This window comes from Thamnophis sirtalis, unplaced genomic scaffold (genome assembly GCF_051295495.1).
Source record: "Thamnophis sirtalis isolate CommonGarterSnake01/CBP01778 unplaced genomic scaffold, rThaSir2_p1.2 scaffold_13, whole genome shotgun sequence".
Lineage (NCBI taxonomy): Eukaryota > Metazoa > Chordata > Lepidosauria > Squamata > Natricidae > Thamnophis > Thamnophis sirtalis.
Window position 1 is genome coordinate 42,734,841 of NW_028261393.1, and position 11,670 is coordinate 42,746,510.

Sequence of the window (11,670 nt, forward strand, 5' to 3'; positions counted from 1 at the left end):
TTTTTAAGAATTCATGTGTTGGTTCTGAGTTCATGAACAGAATGGACCTTAGCTAGGGATGAATGCCAATTACCAGAAATGTCATCTTTTTTTTTTCCTTTTGTCGGGAAGAAATGAATAAAATAAATAAATAAAAAGAGCACTTGGATAGAAAGTCAGGTTGCATTTACTTTAGTAACTTTGTGGTGCAGCCAATATACCATCTATGTCAGGGGTCCCTAAACTTGACAACTTTAAGACTTGTGGACTTCAACTCCCAGAATTCTCCAGCCAGCTATGCTTCAATTCCCAGAAGCAGTACACTTCAACTCCCAGAATTCTCCAGTTGACTGGAGAACTCTGGGAGTTGAAGTCCACAAGTCTTAAAGTTGTCAAGATTAGAGTCCCCTGATCTATGTTATTCAATAATTAAAAATTATAGGAAGTTTATAGCAGTGCTCGTGGAGGTTTCTATTCTAGTACTTCCTGGAATGACCACACCTACTTTGTGGTTGCGTGGCTAGTTTTAAGGCTGCGCAGAAAGCAGATATGACTGTCAATTTTCTAAAAAAATAAACGTTGCAAACAAGATTGACAGGACCTCTTAACCGTCAGCTTCAAAAGGAAAATGCTAGCTCCCTCCCTCTATAAGTTCAGCCAGTGTAATTCTGTGGATCTTTCATAAAAAAATAATATCAGACCAGAAATTTGCTAGATCAGTGATCTATCCCTAAAATGGGGCAGACTTCCTTTGAAGTCATTAATTCTTTTTTTTCATAGATCTAAGTTTCATTATAGGAGCAGTTAAAACATGGTCAGGATTGTAGAAATCGAAGAATTTCTAATGATCGGGCCGTCAGATACAATACTTTGAATATATTCAATGGAAAAGCAGGGAATGTTAGTCTTAAAATTCTTATTGCAAGCTTGCAAGTATTTGAAATTGAATAGCAGTTACCGTATCTTTACCGCATGGGTGGTTAGCCAGAGTACTGATTGCAATACCGAATGCAGCCTTCAAAATGTTTGCAGTAATATCTCATTTTGAGTCCTCCAAAGTGAGATTTCCCCAATCTTCAAACACATGCCACAAGTTCTTGTTCATCAGGAAAATAAATTTTTCATGAAGAATTCTGGATCAGGTGAACAAGACGCTAATTGCTATTTGAGAACTTCCTTTCAGTAAATTCCATAAACGCTAAGGAATTTGTTGTGTTGTATAATCTGTGATCTAACAAGCTATATTAATGAACATTCTGGCCAGAGACAGCTGCTCCCTAGATCCTAAAAACATTATGTCATGTCCTGTTCCTGGAATCCATGATAGATTCTCAGTTTGATGCAGAAGCACCATTAGAGAAATAACGTTATGTTGAATGTTTCATTCTATACCCACTCTTTCCTCCTGTCCATGTGCAGGTAATTCTTTACCTATGACCACAAGTTTCAGTTGCTAAGCAAAAACTGTTGTTATGTGAATTTTGCCCAATTTTTCACCTTTCTTGCCACAGTTGTTAAGTGAATCATTTCTGTTGTTAAGTTAGTAACATGGTTGTTAAGTGAACCTGTCTTCTTCATTGACTTTGCTTGTCAGAAGGTCCCAAAAGATGATCACATGACCGTGGGACCCAGCAACCATCATAAATAGGAGCCAGTTGCCAAGCTTCTGAATTTTGATCATGTGACCTTGGGGATGCTGAAAAGGTGATAAGCATGAAAAATGGCCAAGAGTTACCCTTTTCAGTGCCATTGTTCCTTTGAAAAGTACACTGAACGAATTGTTGTAAATTGAGGACTACATGTAGGCTGGAGCAAAATAAGAGATGCGCATGAGACAGAAAGAGGGAAAAATTCTTCAGAAATCTATCCTGTTTCCCCAAAAATAAGACCTCCCTGACAATAAGCCCAATTGGGCTTTTGAGCGCATGCACTAAAATAAGCCCTCCCCTGAAAATATTGCAACACAGCAGCAGCCATGAGGTGACCACGCTTGCTGCCTCCTGCACCTCAAAAATAACAATACCTCCCCGAAAATAAGGCCAAGCGCTTATTTCGGGGGTCAAAAGAAAATAAGACAGCGGTCTTATTTTCAGGGAAAGACAGTACAAAATAGAGAAGTTCTAGTTGCCTCATGGTAGACATGCAATACCCAACACTCTGCCCATCTCTTTCTCTCCACCATGCCACCAAGAAAAAAAAAAAGCTTCTTGTGTACTCACCATGGAGAAAAAAGAATTATTGTCACCTTTGGCAAGGATATATCGATTGTACGGCCTCAATACGACCAAGAAATTCTTCAGAGAAATAGGCAGTGGATGAAAATGTCTTTTTTTTTTTCCTTCTGGATATTTTAAAAGGGGTACCAAAATAAGAAGGCCTGGTTCTCAGGAATCAAGGATTTTTCAAACATTAGGGGCAGGATTTGGCAAAGTCTTTTAATAAATCCTCCGCGAGGGTATGTCATCCCATTATAAATGATTGGTATGAATATTATGGACCATTTCCAGGACAAAATGAAATGTTGAGAATAGAATGGATAGATGTTTGAAGGGAGCCTCTGGCATTTCTGTTCCTTCAAATATGCTGTTTGTAGCTTAATTAGTATTTATGTCAACAATTTGGGGGCAAGTCGCTGGAAGATTCCCCCCCCCCACTAATAATTTGATCTTGTGGGTTTATGCTGTTTGTAGCTTAATTAGTATTTATGTCAACAATTTGGGGGCAAGTCGCTGGAAGATTCCCCCCCCCACTAATAATTTGATCTTGTGGGTTTACAGTGAGATTTATAAACAGCCGTTTATCACCGAGCATGTTGTACCCAACCTGATTTATATCGGTAATAAATATGATCAAGACTATACACATCAATAAACAAAATCAGAAATCTAACTAAATAGCAGTAATAAAAGTGTTAGAGATTAAAGGCAGCTGATGTCTGGCTTTGCCATGGCACAAGTGAATTACAGATTCATGTCTTAGTGCCTTAGCAAGACATTTTAAATTACTATCTTTAAGTATTAGGATGCTTTCTTTTTAAAAGTAAAATCTACTTTGAGACAGATTCCCCTGGTCATTTCATGGACATACTGGATCTGTATAGTTTCCTTGGCAAAAGTGGTTTGCTGTTAATTCCTGACAAGATCTATCTTATCTTATCTATCTATCTATCTATCTATCTATCTATCTATCTATCTATCTATCTATCATCTATCTATCATCTATCTATCATCTATCTCTATCATCTCAATCATCTATCTATCTATCATCTATCTCTATCATCTCTATCATCTATTTATCTATCTATCATGTATCTCAATCATCTATCTATCTATCTATCTATCTATCTATCTATCTATCTATCTATCTATCTATCTATTCCAAATCTAGCATATAGCCATGGGATTTTGTAGCGGTTAATCAGATAAAAATTCTACTCAATGAACTAGATTTAATCTACTCAAGTTAAATTGTTCTGGATCAGTGATCTCCAAACTCATGAACTCATTGATTTCTTCATGAAGTTTTTGATTGTTTATTGACACACACATACCCCCAAATATTCATTATATGAAAATAATGTAACAATTACTATTTTAACTAATGGTACTATTATTAGTACCATTAGTAATAACAATGACTAAGAGCAGGGAAATGGAAGAAAGAAATAGAGGGGCTGGCTAATTCTGGCTACACAAGATCAAGCCTTAAGAATAAATGCATACAAAGCCAGAATTGAGAAACAGACTGCAAAAAAGCGGGGGGGACGGGGGACAACAGTGGATCAGACAGACTGATTGCAAACTATGGCATGACAAAGTAGCAACAATGGTGCATTGGAAGATCAGCAAGAAATACTATTTGCCTGGTAGAAAAGGAAGACACTAAAGCACCATGGGACTTTAGAATCCAAATAGATAAGCACCTGCTAAAAGTAAACAATTGTTGATAACAAAGGGGGGGAAAAGGCTGGATAGCAGATATGGCAGTAGCCGAAGAGAAAGAACTGGAGAAGATAATGAAATATAAAGACCTGCAAATAGAAGTAGAATGGCTGTAGCAAAAGAAAGCAAGTGTAGTACCAATATTAATAAAGCCCCTGGGATGAATCCCAAAACAACTGGAGAAGCACTTGAACACCATCGGCATTGACAAAACTACCATCAGTCAATTGCAGATGGCAGCTTTACTTGGAACACCTTATATACTGAGACAATATCTTTAACTCATCAGAGAAGAACATCTGTCTATCCCAGGTCTTTGGGAAAGACTCAATGGGTGGATAAAAACCAAGTTCTGGCTAAACATCTGTGATGAACCATAATAGAAACAACTTAAGCCACTCCTATTGGTGACTAACCAACTAATCCTGGGTGACACTGTCTTGCCACTAGCCACCTCATCTTCAGAACTAGGAACTGTCATGGAGCTCTATAGATATCCTCAAAGATTAATTGATCCCAGTCAATCTTCCATCGCTTATTGACCAGATATTGACTCCCAGACATATTCTGACCCTCTTTTGACCCCCAGACATTTATCAAAACCTTGGATAGTCTCATCAACCCTTGAGGGTCTCTATTGACCACTTCGGGGACTCTTGATCTAGATGTTTCTACCTTCTACGACTCACTCAATGACATGCAGCCAAGTATTTGGGCTGGTGCTCTTTTAATCTGTAAACAATTATAAAGGCAACAATCAATGTTAAATAGCGGGAAATATTAGGATTTGGTGGAGAGAAAAAGAAGGAAATCACTCTAAGCTTAGTTAACAATGATTTCTAACTGAGTTTGCAAGCTACAATCACAGCATGTTAAGCCCAGTGCATTTTGGCTTAGCAGGATGCACTATATGACTCCAACTACTGTCACCTTTGAATCATGATTTATGGCTTATTTTGTATGAATCAGATTATTATGGCTTGTTCAATAGACTGGAAAATACACTATGACATAATATGTTGTGTGAGCCCAGATACTATCAACGTGTTAAGTTTGTTGGATGAAATGGTTCCATGTTATTTTATGCAATATATAGCTATATCTTAATAGCCAAAACAAAGAGGAGGTTGAATAAATTGTTCACCATTCAGAAAGCATAATGCTTGCTCGTTAAAATTGGCTAAAACTCTAATGTACGGCATTCTTTCAACAGAACATAGCTTATTTGGCTATATGGAACGTATGATTCTTACCATTGACTTTGACTAATATCAACAGTTCTAAACTTATCTTCTCAGGAGGACTGAGATACCTGCATTTTATTGGCCTCTGACTATTAAGAGATATGGTCCCCCCCACAAAAAAAAATGTTGAGAATTTACAGTGCCTCTGTTTGGATTCTCTTGTGAGCTAACACTGAACAGAGGATTTGAAAACACATAGGCCAGGGGTCCCTAAACTTGACAACTAAGATTTGTGGACTTCAACTTCCAGAATTCGTCAGCGAGCTATGCTGGCTGGAGAATTCTCAGAGTTGAAGTCCACAAGTCTTAATGTTGCCACGTTTGAGGACCTCTGACGTAGACTGTATTCAACTATATTCTTCCGATCCGTGGTCATTTCCCATGCACCAGGGTGAATCTCAAAAGCATCGTCAGATCTGTAGACCGTGCACTTTTGAATTCACAGAAAATCATTTCCGGGCTTCATTTATGTAGAATGTTTATTGGTGAGGATGCTATTGAGCAGTGATTTCAGATGTCAATACTAGCCACTTTGCTTACAGTTTTTAAGCAAGTCTACTATTTGAAACTCGAGCATCAAGGGATTGTCTCCCGCAAAAGCTTTAAAATAACCAGAATTAAGAAATGTTTTGAATTAAATAGTGATTAGCTTGAACTGTGCATTTCTAGTATGTAATACATATTTTGTTAGCTTGTGCCTTGAGTTCTTTACAGTTATATTATTATATTATATATTATATGCAGGAAATGCACTTTATATTAATGAACGTGGAGGGTTTTTTAATGCTGCCTTGAATGTCGTAGTCTTCATTTTTATGCCAAAAGTCCATGAAGTGAAATGGATTACATTAATTCCCCCTGCCTCCGTTGGGATTTACCAATGAATAAATAGAATTACCCAGGTGGTATATATTGTGTTATAAAATATGAACTCGGAAAAAAAATATTAAATAAATTCTGGTAGTGTAAGAAAAATGCTTTTTAAAAATTCTGCCTGCTTCTGAAATTCAGGAAAAGAAATAAAATATATGTTATAATTTACATGCCAGGGACCTCACCCTCCAAACCCCGCTGTAGGGTAGCCCTGGGTATGGAAGTGATGGATAGTTGTGCAGAATATCTGAACAGGTTTCACTTTAAAAATTGCTTGTTTAGAACACATATTAACTGTGCCTCTTCTGGACCTTGTATTGTGCAGTCCAAATCAGCTTTGGGTCACTGTGGAAGTGATGGAGGTTGAAATCCAACATGTTTGAAATGAGCCCGTTTTGGGAAAGTTTGGGCTAAATAATCATTCCAACATTTTGGTGCTCTGTTGTTCTGTACTGTGGATTCTAAAACTGCAAGGGACCACAAACCACTGTTCGTTTTTGTGCCAATGAAGAACTGTAGCTATAGCACTGCTAAAATCTTGGTCATTCTAGCCAGGATCTAAACCGTCCTAAAGAGAAATACGTCCAGCAGCTTTCAAAATAGTTTGTTCTATTATTATTTGCCAAAAAGTAAACTCAGAAGAGTGACTGTCCTATCTAGGCAGTACAGTGACTTGTTCGTAGAGGTTGGTCTGCATTTAAGCTGGAGCCCCAGAGGTTCACTTCCCTACAAATAAATGTATTTTTTTTCATGTGAGGCATCTTGGATTTCTGATTGTTGTTATTGGAAGCATTCCAGTGGTATCTGAATTGCAAACATACCTGCCAAGCTGAACAGATTCTGAAGAGGAGACATTCAGTTGCTGAGCAGCTCCAGATGTTGAGCAGATGCTGCAGAATCCACTTCTTCCAATCATTTTAGAAAGTGATTACGAGAAGATATCCAGAGAAAACACAGGTATTGTCTCCTGTTCAGTCTGTATCCAGTCTGCAGGGTAAGGGAGGTACCACAGCTGGGACAATTAACAAAACGATTCCAATTAAGGAAAATGAATTTCCCTGAAACACAGATGCAGTCATTATGCCAATATGAATAAGAGGGCATCCACGATTAACGGGGCCTTTTGGAATGCATTTGAGACTTGTGCAAAATAAGCCAGGAACACCTTCGTTAAATTATACATTTGTTTCTTCAAAATCGAGACCATTTTATGTTGGGTATCTAATAAGTTAATTTAAAATTACATGTCTTAAAGAAATTTTAAAAGAATAAAAACAATTCAGGAAAAAAAAAGGATAGCATTATAAAGGAAAACAATGAGTGAAAAAGTGAAAAGAAAGAAATAAAGAAGAAAAGCAAAAGTAATAAGGAAGCAGCTTCCATTCCTTATAGTAGCTACAAGTACATTTTATTTTACTCCCGCTCTCTCTTTGGCTACTACATAATTTCCTTCTTTCCAAGGCCTTTCCCATCATTAAATCTATCAATTGTTCCCCCCCCCCTTGTTTGGAGAAAAACTATGCGGTTTCCAACCATTAATAAAAGGGGTCATTGTCCTTTCTCTAATCAATGTTTCCATCTCTGCTATTTCTGTCAGACTATTTTATCCTGCTGTTGGCCTCTATTTGCTTTCAAATGCTTTAAAAAATGTTTTAACCATCTCCAGACCTTTGAAAGAAGGAAGAAATTGTTTTCAAATGAGTGGAATGTTTACCTGCCATTAACATCCTTGTGGCTTATTTCATGTATCACTGTGAAATCATGGCTTGGGTTGAGATAGAAGTAGAATAGAATAAAATAACAGAGTTGGAAGGGACCTTGGAGGTGTTCTAGTCCAACCCCCTGCTTAGGCAGGAAACCCTACACCGCTTCACATAAATAGATATCCAACATCTTCTTTAAAACTTCCAGTGTTGGAGCATTCATAACTTCTGGAGGCAAGTTGTTCCACTGATTAATTCTTCTAACTGTCAGGAAATTTCTCCTTAATAGCAATAGCAATAGCAGTAGACTTATATACCACTTCATAGGGCTTTCAGCCCTCTCTAAGCGGTTTACAGAGAGTCAGCATATTGCCCCCAACAATCTGGGTCCTCATTTTACACACCTCGGAAGGATGGAAGGCTGAGTCAACCCTGAGCCGGTGGGATTTGAACTGCTGATCTAGCAGTAGCCTGCAGTGCTGCATTTAACCACTGCGCCACCTTGGCTCATACCAAGTTGCTTCTCTCCTTGATTAGTTTCCACCCATTGCTTCTAGCCTCAGGTGCTTTGGATAATAGTTTAACTTCCTCTTCTTTGTGGCAGCTCCTGAGATATCGAAACACTGCTATCATGTCTCCCCTAGTCCTTCTTTTCATTAAACTAAACATCCCCAGTTCCTGCAACCGTTCTTCATATGTTTTAGTCTCCAGTCCCCTAATCATCTTTGTTGCTCTTCTCTGCACTCTTTCTAGAATCTCCCCATCTTTTTTACACTGAGGCGACCAAAACTGGATAGCGTATTCCAGGTGTGGCCTTACCAAGGCATTATAAAGTGGTATTAACACTTCAAATGATCTTGATTCTATCCCTCTGTTTATGCAGCCTGTGTTGGCTTTTTTGGCAGCTGCTGCACACGGTTGGCTCATATTTAAATGGTTGACCACTAGGACTCCAAGATCCCTCTCACAGTTATTACTATTGAGCAAGGTACCACCTATACTGTACCTGTGCATTTTATTTTAACCACTCTCTGTCTCCCTCATTTGACATATATGGATTTATAGAGGGGAAGAGGAATTCGCAAAACTATCTAGATCTTTGAAAAAAGGGGCAAAATCAACCAACACAGAATAGGAACCCCCCCCCCCAAAGGTAAGTTTCTAATGGGCACAACAGTATCTTACAGTAGAGAAAAATAAATAAAGCTGGACTGTATTTTACCATAAATTGGTAGAGAGGTCCATAATATTGGTTTAGGTATCAGTGTTCAATATTCTGCATTTCTATCCCTGCTTTCTGAATTCATGTTGGTTTCTGTGGACCTTAACTATGAGGGATTTTTTTTGTTTGTTTTCTTTTTGACATTTTGTGTTAGTGGCCCAAGCAAATGTGTTTACCAATCTTTTCCTTAGATTTTTGTGCTGGACGTTCGCCTCTTGATCAATGCTATTTATCTGTCAAAGTGTATATTTTTAACATCATTTCACACATGCAGAACAAACCTCCATGACCGGATTCTAATTAACAAAGTGTTGATACAGTCAGAGAAGACAACCACACCTTTCTCCTTTTTGGAAAGCAATTTCTTTGGTTGCTCAGAAAAAAAAAAAGTAATGATGTTTACAATGTATGCCAAGGGTTTCCATGCCTATCAAACAATGGCAGTTCTAATTTTACTCAAAATTGTAGTTATAACGGCCTGAGCCTTGTTGCTAAGACACAATAGACTTTGGTTTTATATTCCTGCGTCCACACTGGCTAGATACTGTACAGGTTTAGGTGAAATTGACTGTGTTGAAATTGGTTGTCGCATTTTGCTCTGGGTTTCGTACCAGAAGCATGTATTTTCTACCAGACCGTTACAACAACTTGCTGTAAATAGTCAAAGTTAATATATGATGTGTTGACATTTGAAAGACAAAGTACTTTGAATATTTCATTTTTAAAAAATAAAGTTGCAAACAATTAGTCAGCCTTGGGGTTTGTTTTTTTCCTGTGGACTGATCACACCTGTTTGGGGAAAAGTGGGAGAATATCACAATGCGAAAAAATAGTGATGTTGTGGGTGTGTGGGTGCGTACACAAGCCACTTTGTGGAATCAGCCTTCACAACTTTATATATGCATTTCTTGAAGTAAAATAGCTAATTTTTAAATCAGATGCTGTCCACTTTAAAAAAAATGTGTAAAACACTATTTCTTTTGAAATGCCAAGATGCTCTAGATGGCATGTTGCCTATTTATAGCGCAACTGTTTCACTTGCTTGTTAGCCATAAACAGCAGCAGTGTGCTCTTTGTCAAAATAATATTTGATCCAGAAAGGTAGATTAATATTTCTTTATTTACACCAATGGTAGTCAACCGCCCACTAGTGGGCATTGCAGCTTTCATGGTGGGCGGTAGGGGTTTGCTGTAACTCTGCTTTATAAATTTTATAAAGTAAAGTTACTTCCCTACTTTATAAATCACTATTACTGTGGAACCGGTGGGCGCTTAGAAAATTTTACTACTAACAGAGATATTAAAGTGGGCAGTAGGTATAAAAAGGTTGACTACCCCTGATTTACACACTAGCTGATAATCTGGCGTTGCCTGGGTATTTATTTATAGGGGGAAAATGTTGGGACCAAAAATTTCTAATGTTGGATTTTCCCCCTTACCCGAGGGAGCCCCCTTGTGGAGTTTTGTGAAGCTGTTACCATGGCAACTCCACTGCGCTGCACAGTAGAAGACATTTTATGGCAGTACAGTAAAAGCCATTTAAATGCACAACAGGCTGTATCTTAACAGAACACCCACACCCACAGCATTTTTCTCCAGAGAGTAAGTCATCTGTGTACCAAGTTTGGTTGAAATTGCTTGAGGCGTTCCAAAGTTATGCTGGAACACACACACACACACACACACACACACACACACACAGACACACACAACAGAGAGGGGGGGAGGGAGGGAGAGAGAGAGATACCCCCCCCACACACACACATATATATATATATATATGTGTGTGTGTGTGTGTGTGTGTGTATGTGTATGTATGTATGTGTGTGTATGTATGTATGTGTATATATATATGTATATATATATATGTGTGTGTATGTATATATATATATATATATATATATATATATATATATATATATATATATATATATATATATATACACACACACACACACACACACACACATACATACACACACAAATGTACACACACAGCCATTTATAGATAGATAGATAGATAAGAGACAGAGATCAGTGGTGAGTTAAGACTGGTACGCCCCAGTACGGGTATACCGGTGCTTGCCAGGAGCACCGGATACCGTTCCGGTACTGTGCTCTGAAGGGCTCACCCGCGCTCCTTACTGGTATTTGAGCTCTTCGGTGCGTGCGCAACACTCTGCCGAGCAGCTGGAGCATTGCAGAGGCATCGCGGAGTGTCACAGGTGGTAAGTATGCATCTGCATGCATATGTACGCGTGCTGCGCTCATTCATGTGGTGGACGCCGGGCTCCATTCCACCGTACCAGTTGCAATGGGATCCAGAACCCACCACTGATATAGATATAGATATATAGATATAGATAGATACCCCCCACACACATACAGACAGGTATAGGGTGAAGGGCTCTTAAAAGGAAATAAATCACTTTATATACAGTTCATATATGTTGAGTTTGGAATGCATTTTTCAATTGGCCAACATCATTTGAGTTATCGAGCACTTAGTGAGCATGCTCGGTAACTATATATGTACCATATAACATATGTGGAGGGGGGCTAGCATCCTATGGTCCATGGGGGTCACTAAGAGTCAGGCACTTAGTGACTGAACAACAAATAACTAGGTAACCGTTCAAAGAATCCTATAATATTCTTAGCATTATCTTGTCCATACCTAATTGTATATTCAAGAGGTGTGTTTCCCA